Source organism: Oncorhynchus kisutch, linkage group LG21 (assembly GCF_002021735.2).
Source record: "Oncorhynchus kisutch isolate 150728-3 linkage group LG21, Okis_V2, whole genome shotgun sequence".
Classification (NCBI taxonomy): Eukaryota; Metazoa; Chordata; class Actinopteri; order Salmoniformes; family Salmonidae; genus Oncorhynchus; species Oncorhynchus kisutch.
In genome coordinates, this window is record NC_034194.2 from 4,231,424 (window position 1) to 4,249,872 (window position 18,449).

Genomic DNA, 18,449 nt, shown 5'->3' on the forward strand with positions numbered 1-18,449 from the left:
GAACTCTAGAGCTCTGTCAGAGTGACCATTGGGTTTTTGGTGACCTCCCTGACCAATGCCCTTCTCCGCCGATTGCTCAGTTTGGCCGGGTGGCCAGCTCTGGGAAGAGTCTTGGTGGTTCCAAACTTCTTCCATTAAAGAATGATGGTGACCACTGTGTTCTTGGGGACCTTCAATGCTACAGAATTTTTTTGGTACCATTCCCCGATCTGTGCCTCGACACAATCCTATCTCGTAAATCTATGGACAATTTCTACGACCTCATTCCTTGGCGTATGCTCTGACGTGCATTGTCAACTGTAGGACCTTATATAGACAGGTATAATCATAAACAATATGATTTCATGTGGCACGAAACAAAAACACAAATTCTCAGTCAAAAATATAAGTCAGAATACAGCCTTTCTACTCTCTCATGTGGTTTCAAGTTCTCTGACGGAAAATGTCCTTCCATACAGAGAGAGAGCAGTGGCAGGGCTTTTTCGGTGTGTGTCTTCTTATGCACCTTCAGGCTCCTTAACCAGGTAAAGGAAAATCAACACTGGGAGCATTGGAAAGGCTTTTCTCCGGTGTGTATCCTCTCATGAGCTTGTAGATCCCATAACTGAATTAAACTCATTCCACAGTGGGAACAGTGCTAAGGCTTTTCTCCAGTGTGTATTCTCTCACGTTTTTTCAGGTTAACTAAAATGGTAAAAGTCTTTTCACAATGGGAACATTGGAAAAGCTTTTCTCCTGTGTGTATCCTCTCATGAGCTTTTAGGTACGCTAAATGAATAAAACTCTTTCCACACTGGGAACATTGGAAAGGCTTTTCTCCTGTGTGTATCCTCTCATGCTTTCTCAGGTTAGTTAACCCGGTGAAACTCTTTTCACACTGTCACGGCTGATTTCCTCCTCTTCGTCTGGTGTAGCAGGGATCGGACCAAAATGCAGCGTGGTAAGTGTCCATAGTAGATTTTAATGAATAAACTGAAACAGTACAAAACAATAAACGAAATGTGAAAAAAACGAAACAGTACCGTGTGGTGAAACAAACACAGACACGGAAACAATCACCCACAAAGTACCCACAGAATATGGCTGCCTAAATATGGTTCCCAATCAGAGAGAACGATAGACAGCTGCCTCTAATTGAGAACCAGTCTAGGCAACCACAGACATACAATATACCTAGAAAGGAAACAGCCCTATAAACATACAAAACCCCTAGACAAGTCAAAAACACATACATCACCCATGTCACACCCTGACCTAACCAAAATAACAAGGAAAAAAAGGAATACTAAGGTCAGGGTGTGACACACACTGGGAATATTGGTAAGGCTTTTCTCCTGTGTGTATTCCCTCATGCTTTTTTAGGTGCCCTATCTGAGTAAAACTCTTTTCACACTGGGAACATAGGAAAGGCTTTTCTCCTGTGTGTATTCCCGCATGCTTTTTAAGGTTTCCTATCCTCGTAAAACTCTTTCAACACTCGGAACATTGGAAAGGCTTTTCTCCTGTGTGTGTCCTCACATGCTTTTTCAGGTTAGTTAACCTGGTAAAACTCTTTTCACACTGGGAACATTGGTAAGGCTTTTCTCCTGTGTGTGTCCTCACATGCTTTTTCAGGTTAGTTAACCTGGTAAAACTCTTTCCACACTCGGAACATTGGAAAGGCTTTTCTCCTGTGTGTGTCCACACATGCTTTTTCAGGTTAGTTAACCTGGTAAAACTCTTTTCACACTGGGAACATTGGTAAGGCTTTTCTCCTGTGTGTATTTTCTCATGCTTTTTTAGGTGCCTTATCTGAGTAAAACCCTTTTCACATTGTAAACATTGGAATGGCTTTTCTCCTGTGTGTATCCTCTCATGAGCTTTTAGGTCACCATCCTGAATAAAACTCATTCCACAGTGGGAACAGTGATAAGGCTTTTCTCCTGTGTGTATTCTCTCGTGCCTTTTCAGGTTAGCTAACACGGCAAAACTCTTTCCACACTGGGAACATTAGAAAGGCTTTTCTCCAGTGTGTGTCCTCTCATGGCTTTTTAGGTTCCCTAACCAATGAAAAGTATTTTCACCTTTGGGAGCAGTGGTGTTGTCTCGCTGGTTTGTGCGTCTCTGGGCCTCATTTCCCTGAAGGACTCTTCCTGCTGTCATAGTGAGAGTCTGGTCTCTCTCCTGCCAAACACAAACAGTATCTAGTTAAACAGAGACCTAAATGAAACCTCCACATGATAAAACTGTCTTCCTATTTGGTTTAATCTAGACTAGATCCCTCAATAAAAGAGCAGAACTGGTCATCACAGAGTGGCTGTAGTGCTTTGTAGGCTGGGTAAATCCATTTGAATTCAATGCATTTTTGACAGTATCCCTTTTGATATTTTTTTTTTAACATGTTTGACTTTGGAAGAGGTAGTAAGAAAGTGACTTTTTGTAACTGAATGTAAAAACATTAATGAGATATACAGTACCAGTCAAAAGTTTGGACAAACCTACTCATTCAAGGGTTATTGGTATTTTTTAATTTTTTATTTCTACATTGTAGAATCATAGTGAAGACATGAAAACTATGAAAACACATATGGAATCATGTAGTAACCAAAAAAGTGGTAAACAACTCTAAATATATTTTAGATTATTCAGTAGCCACCCTTTGCCTTGATGGCAGCTTTGCACACTCATGGCATTCTCTAAACCAGCTTCACCTGGAATGCTTTTCCAACAGTCTTGAAGGAGTTCCCACATATGGCAGCTTTTCCTTCACTCTGCGGTCCAACTCATCCCAAACCATCTCAATTGGTTGAGGTCGGGTGATTGTGGAGGCCAGGTCATCTGATGCATCACTCCATCACTCTCCTTCTTGGTCAAATAGTCCTTACACAGCCAGGAGGTGTGTTTTGGGTCATTGTCCTGTTGAAAAACAATGCAAACCAGATGGGATGGCGTATCACTTCTGAATGCTGTGGTAGCCATGCTGGTAAGTGTGCCTTGAATTGTAAATAAATCACAGACAATTTCACCAGCAAAGCACCCCCACACCATCACACCTCCTCCTCCATACTTCACGGTGGGAACCACACATGTTGCGATCATCCATTCAGCTACTCTACATCTCACAAAGACACAGTGATTGGAACCAAACTCTAAAATTTTGACTCATCAGACCAGACAGATATCCACCAGTCTAATGTCCATTGTTTGTGTTTCTTGGCCCAAGCAAGTCTCATCTTATAATTGGTGTCTTTTAGTAGTGGTTTCTTTGTAGCAATTCGACCAAAAATGCCTGATTCACACAGTCTCCTCTGAACAGTTGATGTTGAGATGTGTCTGTTACTTGAACTCAGAATTTTTTGGGACATCTTTTACTGTACTACATTCCTAAAATATACAATATTGTATTTTTTACGTCATATATTTTCCCAGTCAACCCAAATGACTCGTTACATTTAGAATGCTTTGCAGGACAGGAAAATGGTCCAATTCACGTACTTATCAAGAGAACATCTCTGATCATCCCTACTGCCTCTGATCTGGCTGATTCACTAAACATAAATGCATCGTTTGTAAATTATGTCTGAGTGTTGAAGTGTACCCCTGGCTATCCGTAAATTGTAAAAACAAGAAAATGGTACCGTCTGGTTTGCTTAATATAAGGAATGTGAAATTATTTTAATTATATTTTAGAAATTACATTTAGTTTTGATACTCAAGTATATTTAAAACCAAATACCTTTTACTCAAATATTATTTTACTGGGTGACTTTCACTTTTACTTGAGTAACTTTCTATTAACTACTTGGCACCACACGTCCCGCTAGGGCACCTCCCCCCACTGCTCAACTGACACAGTAGCACACAGAACGCAAAAAATATTCTTAGAAATATTTAACCTCCACACATTAACAAGTCCAATAGCTCAAATGAAAGATAAACACCTTGTTCATCTAGCCACCAAGTCAGATTTCTAAAATGTTTTACGGCGAAAACATAGCACATATTTATGTCAAACCACCACCAAAGATAGGCTAATTTACATAGCCATTTTGTAGAACAATAGATGCAATCACAAAAGCAGGATTAAAAGTAAAATAATTCACTAACCTTTTGAAAGTCTTCATCAGATGACAGGAATAGGACATGTTATACAGTACATTTATGTTTTTTTCAATAATATGCTAATTATATCCATAAATCACGGTTTACATAGAAGGTCATGGCTAAAAAATGCTACAACAATGCCTGGAGAAATTATGGTAACTCTGCCAGATAACAGAAATACACATCATAAACGTTGACTAAATATACATGTTCTACATATACTTAGAAAGATACACTTCTTCTTAATAAAACAGCTGTGTTACATTTATTTTTAACTTTACAGATTTCGTTCACTAGGCTATAATGTGAGTCGGCGCTCAGGAATTAGCATTTTGGCTCCTCCACAGAAACCCAAATTTAACACATAAATGTTCCCTTACCTTTGCTGTTCTTCCATCAGAAGACCTGGAAGGGTTTATACTTACCAAAAACAGCTTTAGTTTTGAAGTCTGTGTCTTTCGGTTATCAAACACGACATATTTCGGTTGAAATGCAGCCAAAAAGTAAAGTTAGTTCGCACCAAAACGTCGAAATTACATATTATATGTCGACTAAACTTGTCAAACTTGGTTCAGAACACAGCGTTAGCATGCTATATAGCTTCACCGCAATTCTCAGGACAAAGAGAAACACACGCATCGTTTAATCAATCTTGAAAGAAAGACAGCACAGGCGCAGATTGCGCGTGAGAGTAACCTGTATTCTCGCGCGACCGAAAGGATTCGGCCCGTCATTAATCTCGTGAACGCGCGAATCACACAATGAGAAGCCCCATTGAAAGCGGACACCGCGCTGAAGGCATAGGAAGTGTTCCCAGGACCGTAGGTGAGAGTTTGGGAGAATGAGTGCCCTGAGAGTTCTGCTTTACTTACAGACATAATTTAAACGGTTTTAGAAGCTTTAGAGTGTTTTCTATTCAATAATATTTATTATATGCCTATATTAGCAATTTTATACAGATTTTTTTTCTGTTTACTATGGGCACGCATTTCACCAACGGGGGCAGTATTCTGCCCTAGCCTTAACAGGTTTTTAAGGTATCTATACTTTTACTCAACTATGACAATTGGATACTTTTCCATCCCTGTATTTTTATAACATTCCCTTGCGTCATGTAGCTATTCCTCTGGGTAACCCTGCTGTCTGAAACACTCATCCAGCCATTCCTCTGGGTAACCTTGCTGTCTGAAACACTCATCCATCCATTCCTCTTGGTAACCCCGCTGTCTGAAACACTCATCCACACTCATCCAGCCATTCCTCTTGGTAACCCCGCTGTCTGAAACACTCATCCAGCCATTCCTCTGGGTAACCTCGCTGTCTGAAAAACTCATCCAGCCATTCCTCTGGGTAACCCCGCTGTCTGAAACACTCATCCAGCCATTCCTCTTGGTAACCCTGCTGTCTGAAACACTCATCCAGCCATTCCTCTAGGTAACGTCGCTGTTTGAAACACTCATCCAGCCATTCCACTGGGTAACCTCGCTGTCTGAAACACTCATCCAGCCATTCCTCTGGGTGACCTCGCTGTCTGAAAAACTCATCCAGACATTCCTCTGGGTGACCTCGCTGTCTGAAAAACTCATCCAGACATTCCTCTGGGTAACCCCGCTGTCTGAAACACTCATCCAGCCATTCCTCTGGGTAACCCCGCTGTCTGAAGCACTCATCCAGCCATTCCTCTGGGTGACCTCGCTGTCTGAAACACTCCTCCAGCCATTCCTCTGGGAAACCCCGCTGTCTGAAACACTCATCCAGACATTCCTCTGGGTAACCCCGCTGTCTGAAACACTCATCCAGCCATTCCTCTGGGTGACCTCGCTGTCTGAAACACTCATCCAGCTATTGTCACTGGAATTTCATAATTCCTATTAATTATACATTAATTAAATCACTCAGTCTATTTGATAAGAATTTGTAAGATTCCTATTTGCATAAAATAGACAAAGACCAGTCTTATCAAAATTAGATAATAGTATTTATTCTCGGAGCGCGCTCCCATGTAACCATGAACAACAGTTTATATGCAAAATATGACGTCATAGGTTGTTAAACGTTTTTCCTCATATCAACCAGGACCCAACAAAATTTTTAAAGTTTATTGCCCTCGACCAGCACAAAAACATCCTGTGGCGGACTGCAATAGCATCGAATAGTCCCCGTGATATGCAACTGTTCAGGGAAGTCCGGAACCAATACACGCAGTCAGTCAGGAAAGCTAAGGCCAGCTTCTTCAGGCAGAAGTTTGCATCCTGTAGCTCCAACTCCAAAAAGTTCTGGGACACTGTGAAGTCCATGGAGAACAAGAGCACCTCCTCCCAGCTGCCCACTGCACTGAGGCTAGGTAACACGGTCACCACTGATAAATCCATGATTATCGAAAACTTCAATAAGCATTTCTCAACGGCTGGCCATGCCTTCCGCCTGGCTACTTCAACCTCGGCCAACAGCTCCGCCCCCCCCGCAGCTCCTCGCCCAAGCCTCTCCAGGTTCTCCTTTACCCAAATCCAGATAGCAGATGTTCTGAAAGAGCTGCAAAACCTGGACCCGTACAAATCAGCTGGGCTTGACAATCTGGACCCTCTATTTCTGAAACTATCTGCCACCATTGTCGCAACCCCTATTACCAGCCTGTTCAACCTCTCTTTCATCTCGTCTGAGATCCCCAAGGATTGGAAAGCTGCCGCAGTCATTCCCTCTTCAAAGGGGGAGACACCCTGGACCCAAACTGTTACAGACCTATATCCATCCTGCCCTGCCTATCTAAGGTCTTCGAAAGCCAAGTCAACAAACAGGTCACTGACCATCTCGAATCCCACCGTACCTTCTCCGCTGTGCAATCTGGTTTCCGAGCCGGTCATGGGTGCACCTCAGCCACACTCAAGGTACTAAACGACATCATAACCGCCATCGATAAAAGACAGTACTGTGCAGCCGTCTTCATCGACCTTGCCAAGGCTTTCGACTCTGTCAATCACCATATTCTTATCGGCAGACTCAGTAGCCTCGGTTTTTCGGATGACTGCCTTGCCTGGTTCACCAATTACTTTGCAGACAGAGTTCAGTGTGTCAAATCGGAGGGCATGCTGTCCGGTCCTCTGGCAGTCTCTATGGGGGTGCCACAGGGTTCAATTCTCGGGCCGACTCTTTTCTCTGTGTATATCAATGATGTTGCTCTTGCTGCGGGCGATTCCCTGATCCACCTCTACGCAGACGACACCATTCTATATACTTTCGGCCCGTCTTTGGACACTGTGCTATCTAACCTCCAAACAAGCTTCAATGCCATACAACACTCCTTCCGTGGCCTCCAACTGCTCTTAAACGCTAGTAAAACCAAATGCATGCTTTTCAACCGGTCGCTGCCTGCACCTGCATGCCCGACTAGCATCACCACCCTGGATGGTTCCGACCTAGAATATGTGGATGTCTATAAGTACCTAGGTGTCTGGCTAGACTGCAAACTCTCCTTCCAGACTCATATCAAACATCTCCAATCGAAAATCAAATCAAGAGTCGGCTTTCTATTCCGCAACAAAGCCTCCTTCACTCAAGCCGCCAAGCTTACCCTAGTAAAACTGACTATCCTACCGATCCTAGACTTCGGCGATGTCATCTACAAAATGGCTTCCAACACTCTACTCAGCAAACTGGATGCAGTCTATCACAGTGCCATCCGTTTTGTCACTAAAGCACCTTATACTACCCACCACTGCGACTTGTATGCTCTAGTCGGCTGGCCCTCGCTACATATTCGTCGCCAGACCCACTGGCTCCAGGTCATCTACAAGTCTATGCTAGGTAAAGCTCCGCCTTATCTCAGCTCACTGGTCACGATGGCAACACCCATCCGTAGCACGCGCTCCAGCAGGTGTATCTCACTGATCATCCCTAAAGCCAACACCTCATTTGGCCGCCTTTCGTTCCAGTACTCTGCTGCCTGTGACTGGAACGAATTGCAAAAATCGCTGAAGTTGGAGACTTTTATCTCCCTCACCAACTTCAAACATCAGCTATCTGAGCAGCTAACCGATCGCTGCAGCTGTACATAGTCTATTGGTAAATAGCCCACCCTTTTCACCTACCTCATCCCCGTACTGTTTTTATTTATTTACTTTTCTGCTCTTCTGCACACCAATATCTCTACCTGTACATGACCATCTGATCTTTTATCACTCCAGTGTTAATCTGCAAAATTGTAATTATTTGCCTACCTCCTCATGCCTTTTGCACACATTGTATATAGACCCCCCCTTCGTTTTCTACTGTGTTATTGACTTGTTAATTGTTTACTCCATGTGTAACTCTTTGTTGTATGCTCACACTGCTATGCTTTATCTTGGCCAGGTCGCAGTTGCAAATGAGAACTTGTTCTCAACTAGCCTACCTGGTTAAATAAAGGTGAAATAAATAAAAAATATATTCTCACCCCTTCGCTCTCTCACTCCAGACACACAGTTAAATCAAGATAAAACTTCTGAAGTTTTCATCCATCACCATTCAGCAGACAGTTCCAGCTAATGGAAAACCTAAGAAAACACACACTGCCTTATCTAAACATCCCAGAGCCAAGTTGAGTCGGTTCAACCATAGGTTAACGACCCTTTCTGCTTACTTAAAAACCCACAATTCCAGTCTTCTCCAACCTGGCTGGAATGGTATTCATTTTATTTAATTACCCCCTGTCTCATGCTCCACAATCCATCCCTTATGAATTAATATTATTAATAAGATATAATAAAACAGAGTATAAGTTTCATTAGTTATAGTTCTATTTAAAATGTAGATATTGTTTAATCATTATTCATAAAATTCCTAACAGCTATTCCTCTGGGTAACCCCGCTGTCTGAAACGCTCATCCAGACAGTCGTCTTGTTTGTCATAGTCACTCTGTGTACTACAAATCCTGTGTATGCGACTGTATTGGCTGATGGAGAGACTATTTTCTAGGAGTGTAGGGTGGAAGCTGTCTGCTCGTCACAAGGAATTCCTGTTCGTCAGCTTCCTGTATATGCTTGTGCTAAAGACACCCCCTCCCTCTTAATGAAAATGTCCTGATAACTTGTATCATGCTCATCAAAGTTGAGGGTGAATTTCAGATGGTCACTGCTTGTATTGATGAAGGAGTGGAATCGATGAAGTTCCTCTGCTGTCCTCTGGAATAGAAGGAACACGTCATCAATTAAGTATTTTTCAGTGCCTGGTGAAGTGCTAGAATGAATTGTTAGGGCTGACAATCACATTCATCTCAAACAACCCCAAATACAGATTGGCATAATTGGATGCTATTTTTTAAACTACAGACACACACATTTGTTCTTTGTTATTATGAAGATAATTTGTGTCAAATGTACTTTTCCACACTCATTCACCCCATCTCTTTATATTGCTTATTTATATGCGGTGGCCTGACTGCGTCCAGACTATGTCAAAGGCCCATCCTGGTAGATCTGACCCTAATGCAGCTTGGAGTGATCATATGACAGAAGTCACATTTAGGTGCCAGGTGTAACTGAGGCCATAGATGCTCCATATCCATTACTTTGAGTGTTTTATATAATATGACTAAATGTGTTTATTTCTGTGTTGCAGGGGCAGTCACGAAATCGAACGGCAAGGCCACAGAACATGACATAAGCACAGCTGTGGGAGATCACCTCAAGCCCCTGGTAGAGCCGGGGGTGGTGTTTACCACTCTGCCACGCCTTCAGCATGCTGGAAAAGTGGGATTGATCTGCTTGATCCATTTGTTTGTTTCTGTTTTCAGTAGTTTATCCTTTGACATGGGATTGATACTGATTTTCATGCTAAGAGAGACCAAGAGTCTTTCGATTGGTCGGCCATTGGGTTCATATATATATATCCCTCACTAACTTTAAGCATCAGCTGTCAGAGCAGCTTACCGACGATTGCACCTCTACACAGCCCATCTGTAAATTGCCACACCCAACTACCTCATCCCCGTATTGTTATTTATTTTTGTCTCCTTTGCACCCCAGTATCTCTACTTGCACATCTATCACTCCAGTTTTTAATTGCTCAATTGTAATTATTTCGCCACTATGGCTTATTTATTGCCTTACCTCCTTATGTCACACCCTAACCTTAGTATTCTTTGTTTGTCTTGTTATTTTGGTTAGGTCAGGGTGTGACATGGGTGATGTATGTGTTTTTTTCTTGTCTAGGGATTTGTATGTTTATGGGGCTGTTTCCTTTCCAGTGGGGCCATTTAGTAGGGTAGCCAATCCTAGCCTGACGGCGAGGGTCGCCATTCCTAGGAGGAGAGGCGGCGGTTTGAAGAGGCAGCACGGAAGCAAGGCTGGAAGCCCGAGAGGCAGCCCCAAAGTTTTCTTGGGGGGGGGGGGGGACACAGGGAGTATGGCGAAGCCAGGTAGGAGACCTGCGCCAACTGCCTGTGCTTACCAGAGGGTGAGAGAGACCGGGCAGGCACTGTGTTAGGCTGTGGAGCGCACGGTGTCCCCAGTGCGGGTGCATAGTCCGGTGCGGTACATACCCGCTCCTCGTATCGGCCGGGCTAGAGTGGGCATCGAGCCAGGTGCCATGAAGCCGGCTCTACGCATCTGGTCTCCAGTGCGTCTCCTTGGGCCGGCATACATGGCACCAGCCTTACGCATGGTTTCCCCGGTTCGCCAGCACAGCCCAGTCCGGGCTATTCCACCTCGCAGCACTGGCAGGGCGACCGGGAGCATTCAACTAGGTAAGGTTTAGCAGGCTCGGTGCTCAAGAGCTCCAGTGCGCCTGCATGGTCCGGTCTATCCAGTGCCATCTACACGCATCAGCCCTCCGGTGGCAGCCCCCCGCACCAGGCTTCCTGTGCGTGTCCAGAGCCCAGTACTCCCTGTTCCTCCTCCCCGCAATCGCCCTGAGGTGCGTGTCGTCGGCCCAGTACCGCCAGCACCACGCACCAGGCCTACAGTGCGCCTCGCCTGTCCAGCGCTGCTAGAGCCTTCCTCCTCTCCAGTGCCGTCAGATTCTCCCGTCTGCTAGATTCTCCTATCTGTCCAGAGCTGCTAGAGCCGCCAGAGCCGCCAGTCTGCAAGGAGCCGCCAGTCTGCAAGGAGCCGCCAGAGCCACCAGTCTGCAAGGAGCCGCCAGCGCCGCCAGAGCCGCAAGTCAGCCAGGATCCGCCAGAGCCGCCAGTCAGCCAGGATCCAGCAGATCCGCCAGTCAGCCAGGATCCGCCAGAGTCGTCAGTCAGCCAGGATCTTCCAGAGCCGCAAGTCAGCCAGGATCCGCCAGAGCCGCCAGTCAGCCAGGATCCGCCAGATCCGCCAGTCAGCCAGGATCCGCCAGAGTCGTCAGTCAGCCAGGATCTTCAAGAGCCGCCAGTCAGCCAGGATCTGCCAGAGCCGCCAGTCAACCAGGATCTGCCAGAGCCGCCAGTCAGCCAGGATCTTCCAGAGTCGTCAGCCAGTCCTGCCCTTCAGTCCGGAGCTGCCCTTCAGTCCTGAGCTACCTTTCAGTCCTGAGCTGCCCCTCAGTCCTGAGCTGCCCTTTAGTCCGGAGCTGCCCCTCAGTCCCGAGCTGCCCCTCAGTCCCGAGCTGCCCCTCAGTCCCGAGCTGCCCCTCAGTCCCGAGCTGCCCCTCAGTCCGGAGTTGCCCCTCAGTCCCGAGCTGCCCCTCAGTCCCGAGCTGCCCCTCAGTCCAGAGGGGCCATTTAGTAGGGTAGCCAATCCTAGGTTGACGGCGAGGGTCGCCGTTCCTACTAAGAGACTAAAGGGGACAAAGACTATGGTGTGGTGGGTCCATGTCCTGCGCCAGAGCCTCCACCATGGACAGACGTCCACCCAGACGCTCCCCTATAGGTTTAGGGGGGGGGGGGGGGTTACCCTGACCTTAGTATTCTTTGTTTACCTTGTTATTTTGGTTAGGTCAGGGTGTGACATGGGTGATGTATGTGTTTGGTCTTGTCTAGGGGTTTTGTATGTTTTTGGGACTGTTACCTTTCTAGGTATATTGTATGTCTATGGTTGCCTAGATTGGTTCTCAATTAGAGGCAGCTGTCTATCGTTGTCTCTTATTGGAAACCATATTTAGGCAGCCATATTCTGTGGGTACTTTGTGGGTGATTGTTTCTGTGTCTGTGTTTGTTTCACCACACGGTACTGTTTCGTTTATTTCACGGTAAGTTTATTGTTTTGTACTGTTTCGGTTTATTCATTAAAATCTACTATGGACACTTACCACGCTGCATTTTGGTCCGATCCCTGCTTCTTCAGACGAAGAAGAGGAAATCAGCCGTGACACCTTACTCCATTTGTACACACTGTATATAGGTTTTTCTGTTGTGTTATTGTCTGTACTTTTCTTTATCCCATGTGTAACTCTCTATTGTTTTTGTCGCACTGCTTTGCTTTATCTTGGCCATGTCGCAGGTGTAAATTAGAACTTGTTGTCAACTGGCCTACCTGGTTAAATGAAGGTGAAATAAAATCAAGCTTTTTTTATACAGCACATTTCAGACATGGATTTAAAACAATGGCTTCACAGAAAAAACAACAAATAAAAGACAATGTAATAAACAAATATTTAGTACACAACAAACAGAAGACTAACAACTGAAAGACTAATGAGCACCCTAAGGAAATTCCATTGATTAAAATATTAATCGGATGTAAAATCCAACCCAAAATAATAAGCTTGTTTTTTAGGAGGGGTTCTGAAAGACACTATGAGGGTGTCCACTGAAAATGTACTAGTAACAACAACTGGGACCTAAATGACACCCACCATGAGACCCACTAAATCTGCCCAAGAAGAGGAAAATAAAAAAATAAAAACCCACATCAAACTTAAAGACAGGAAGTAAACCAGAAAGGTGGTTAAAATAATTTATTACAATCAAAACCATTCATACTATTACAAAATCATAATTCTCATTCATTCTTAATTAATTCTATTTACAAAAACATCAAACAAAAACAAACCTCAGGGGAGCATCGTCCCTCCCCATCATACCTAACCAATACCTAACCCTTTCCCTATCTCCCCTTCCCTAATCTATCCCCTTACCAAACTCACTCTAACACTCCCAGCCCTAAACCCCCTTTCCACCTCTCCCGTGCCGCATGCTTCCCCCACTTCCTCTCCTCCCTCTTCATCTTCCCCCTCAAATCACCTTCCACCCTTCTCACTATCCCTTCCACCCCCCAATCTCTCCCTGTCTTGACTAAATTCTGCCTGGCTTCCCACAGTCCCTTTTTAAAGAGACTCATGAGAAGCCAGAGCAGAAACCTGTCCCTATCCGTTCCCTTTGCTCTCCCTACGCCTCTCTCTAGCCTAGCCCATGTCAAAACAAAATCACTCCTAACCACACCTAGCATCACCCGTGCCCTAGCCCAGACTAGTCCGGCAAAGGCACAGTCCCAGAAGGCATGGCGCACAGTCTCCTCCCTGCCACAAGAGGATCTTGGACAGGTGGGGGATTGCACCAAACTATACCGGTACAAGATGGCACGTACCGGCAAGCGCTTATGGAGGCCCAACCAATTCAGGTCCTTGAGCCTGTTGTCCAGGCCCCGCGCCTGCACTCCCTCCCAGACCACTGACGAGATGCCCGCTACAGGCGCAGGACTCCCTGCCTGCCTGACCTCCTCGTACAGGTGCCTGTGGTCTAAACCTACTCGGGCAACTTCAACCTCGGGGTGCGCACGCAGCCACTTGGCCGCATGGCCAAAGTGCCACGGCAGCTGTTTCGCCCGAGGACCCGCGTTAGACCACACCATTACGCTTCTCGCCTTATACGAGAAGAACACCCGCAGGAGGTAACCGGACGGGTGTATAACCGGACGAGCAAGCTCCGTCAACAAGAAAGAAACAAAAATGGCGTCCAGCTTGAGGGGGAAATGTGGTACCCCCCTACCTCCCTCCCCGATGGGACAGATCATGCGTGCCCTGGAGACCCACTCGCACCTGCCACTCCACATAAACTGAAACACAAGCCTCACTAGAGGCCTCCTCAGACAAGCCGGCAATGGGTAGATGTATGCCAAATACAAAAGAGACGGCAACACATCCACCTTTAGGACCAGGACTTTGCCCATAATAGACAAATACCTAGCCTTCCACATTGCTAGCTTCCTCTGTACCACTGCGATACGCATGTTCCAGTTTAGCGTCGCTGAGCCGGAGGTCTCAAAATGAACCCCGAGAATCCTCAGGGCCCCTTCACAGAGAGATAACCCCCCAGGCACATCCGTTCTACCGCACCATCTTCCGAAAAACTTGACGGAAGACTTTTTATGGTTCAGAACTGCTCCCGACGCTTGGGTGAAATCCCCAAAGATGGCAAGGGACCTTGTCAGGCACGAGTCCTTGCACAACAGCAAGGAAGTGTCGTCGGCGTACTGCGTCATCTTAACACGCAGCCCACCGCTTCCAGGGATCAACAAGCCTTCCACCCCTGTGTCTGCCCTAATGGCAGCCCCCAGAGGCTCCATGTACAGAACGAAGAGGAGAGCCGAGAGTGGGCATCCCTGCCTGACCCCAGACGAGAGGTCAAAAACGTCACCTAAGTGACTATTTACACTAACTCGACACCCCGCTCCGACATATAAAGTACGGATCCATCCTATAAACTTCTCCCCAAATCCTAATCTACCTAACACCCTGAATAGAAAAGATCTATTCACGCGATCAAAAGCTTTCGCCTGATCTAGCGCTGCTACCATTAAAGGCAGCCCTCTATCTTCAACCCAAGCGATGGAATCCCTGATCAACTGTAAGTTCCATCTTATAGAGCGGCCCTCTACCCCGCACGTCTGATCCTCGTGGACGACGTAGGGAAGGGCTGTGCGCAACCGGTCTGCTAAAACCTTTGCAAGAATCTTGTAATCTACGCACAGCATGGTCAATGGCCGCCAGTTGCCAAGGTCAGTTGCTTCCCCCTTCTTATAAAGAAGTGACAGCACACCAACAGCCATTGATCCCCCCAGGACCCTCGTCTCAAGGATGGCCTTCAAGACTTCGAGAACCACTGGTCCAAGTATACCCCAAAACTTGAGGTAAAACTCAGCCGGCAGCCCATCCATCCCAGGCACCTTCCCTTTTCCCATCCTCCTAAGAGCGCTCTCAACCTCTTCTAGTGAGATCTGGGCCTCCATCACGTCTCTAATGTCCTCTGGCAACCGCCGGGACAAGTGTTCTAAAAACACGTTTCCCTGCTCTACATCTATTTCCCTTTCCTTAAATAAACCTTGGAAATGATCAGTTGTCACCCTGACCATTTCCTCTGATTTACTTACTAAACTACCATTTTCTTCCCTAACTCCATGCATTACCTTCCTACTCTGCCTGGCCCTAACCGACTTAAAGAACATAGCGGAACAAGTCTCATTATGTTCTAGAAAGCCACTATGCGCACGCTCCAGGAAAGCTCGAGCCTTCTGCTCCTGCAGCTCCCTGAGCTGCGCCTTTAGGGCTGCGAATCTCTCCCAGTCAATCGACCCGCCGAGGTTTCCTGCCTCGTACTCGAGTTCAATTAACCTTTGGATACGATCCACCTCCCTCCTTTCCTCCCTTTTTTTCCTTCTACAATATCCTATTATAAAAGCCCTAATCCTCACCTTAACTAAATCCCACCACTCTAACACCCCTCGCACATGGACCGGAGGCCGTCAAGCCTCCGAAAGAAACAAAAAAAATGCGTCAACGAAAGCCTGCTCCTCCAGTATATCCCAATCTAACTTCCAGTACCCCCTACCGAAGAGGCAGACTGGCGACCCCACCTGCAGGAACACCCAGTCGTGATCCGTGAAGAAAACAGGCAACAGCCGCCCAGACAACTGACCCAAAGACCTGGATACAAAAATGGAGTTGACCCATGTAGGACCGACCATTGCCGGAGTAGTGTGCAGGCCACCATCAACCAGACCATGGCAAGCCATTAGCCCAGAGATGGCACCTGCACTGCTATCACCGCCTACCCCTAAATCTATATTAAAGTCTCCTCCTATCACCAAGTGCCTGTTTGTAACACACAGGGGCGCCAGACAGTCCACCATCTCCCTCCTGTCTGCCGCCACCTGTGGCCCATACACCCCAATTAACCTATATCTAGCTTCTCTAAACTTAACATCTATCCCCAAAACTCTACCCTGCATTATTACAAAAGTGTTCTCTATTTTAACCTCTCTATGCCCACACAAAATCCCTACTCCTGTTGAGTGCACCCTTCCTATGCCCCAAAAAGATTCCCCCTTATCCCACTCCCTCTTAAATCTACACACATCCCCACCATCCCTCAGGTGAACCTCCTGTAAAAAACAGAAATCAAACCCCACACCCTCTAAATAACAAAAAACCGCCCTCCTTTTAACATTATTCCTTAACCCCCTAACATTTAGACTAAAAAAAGAAACAGAACTATTCATTTAATTATTAACAACAAACAAAAAAACAAAAAAAACAGGAGACTCACCCGATGCTCCCCTGGTCCATCTCCACCGGCGGGGACGTCCTCTCCTCTCCCGACGCCCCCCCGTCCTCCATCCCAACCCATGACCCAGGCAGTGTGTTGGGTCCTCCCTCCCCACCCACCATCCCCCCCTCCCTGTTTGCCTCGGGGCTGCATGTAGGGGACCCCATCTCCTCAAACAGGAGTTGGGATCCCTCTAGCAAACAGCCCACCGACCCCTCACTGGAGTCATCCACTAAAATGCAAGGGGCTGAGGCAAACCGGGAGGACAAATTACCCTCCCCCCCAGCCACTCTCTTAGCCCCCCCTCCCTCTCACTTCCTGCCAAGCTCCCCCTCTTCATCCCTTTCTTCTTTGGTGAAGGAGGTAGCGGGGAGACACAACGTCCCATCCCCGCTAACTCCTCCACCAAATCCCTCATTTTGACCTCGAGGAAGCCTGGCAGGCTGTCCCCCCACTCCTTCCCCTCCCCTCCCCTCCCACCTCCACTCCTCCCTCCTTCTCCGTCACTGTCCCAGTTCCCTCTTCCACTCCTTCTCGCACCACTGTCCCCTTCACCGCTCCTTTACGTTCTTCTGCCTTCTTTTCCTTCTCCTCTTCTTTTCCACTCTTTCCTTCTTCCCGCCTTTTCCTTCTCATTTCTTCCTTCTTTCCATCCTCTTCTCTTGCCTTCTTTTCCCCTGTGCCATCCGTACAATCCGCACGCGTCCTTTCTTTCCTCCCTCCATCCCCCCCCAGCTGCAGACGCGTATGACCTGTGACGATCCGGGCAATCACGCCACAGGTGTCCTCTGGAGCCACACCCGTGGCAAGCCTTGGGCTCGTCACACTCCCTGGCCTCGTGCTCTTCCGACCCACAAAAACGACATTTCTTGTTACTGCACGAGGCCAGGGTATACAACGCCTGCAGAACGGGGGCTGACGTGCATAGTATAGGGTTCCCCTGTCAGCCCCCAGGGAGAACATTGCCGGAGGATGGAGGTAGCCATCCACACTCTTCGGGGACTCCCTGAGTAACGCCTGGAACCCTCTCCTCCCGTTCCAGAAACCCAGGGAGTCCCTGAGGTACCTCGCTGAGGAGACATTGTCCATGTACCTCCCCAGAAAGGCCCTCACCTCTTCATCTTTCACATGCGGATTGTACATGGTTACGGTGACCACCCTGAAGTTGTTCTTCGCCAGGCTGGTCACCGCATAATGGCACAGGGGTCCCGTTTTCTCCGCTTCCTTTGCCATCTTCAATACATCATCATGTTTCTCCTCTTTGTGAAACGTCACATCGAAAGCCTTCTCATTCGGGTTCCCTTGAAGGCAGAGTACTTCCTTCACCTCTATCCTGAGGCATCCCATCAATATAGTCCTTCCAAAAGTTTCCCTGCCCCAAGGTTCCATCTCCTTTTCAGTCCATGAAAATCTTACGGTATTTGCTATACCAATCCCCGGAACCGACCAGGTTTGCTTGTTTGTATTCATTTTTCTTCAAAAAAAGCTCTCTTCAGAAAGAAGCTTCAACCTAAAATGAAAACATCTTAAACCAAAAAGGTGGAGCAACTAAAGGTGTTGACTCGCCACATCTATCAAGACAACTGGAGCACTGGGCCAGACACTCTTAAATAGAACCTGGACCAACTCAGGTGAAACACCTTCCCACTAAAGAGATGGACAAGCCAGCACAGGTGTAACACATACTGACTAAAGAGGTGACACCAATCAGTGCGTCCCACGTGCTAACGAGCTATTCGTGCTAAAGTCCAACCTCAAAACGTAAATGGAAAAACCAAAGCCTGGAACACCTTACCCCTTAAGACAACAAATAAATCCTATATTTTTGTTGGACAAGTTTGCTCACCACATACAAAAAAACAACTTCCATTTCACATTATAATCAACTACTTGCAACTACAACTCAATGCTTCACCAATATAAACA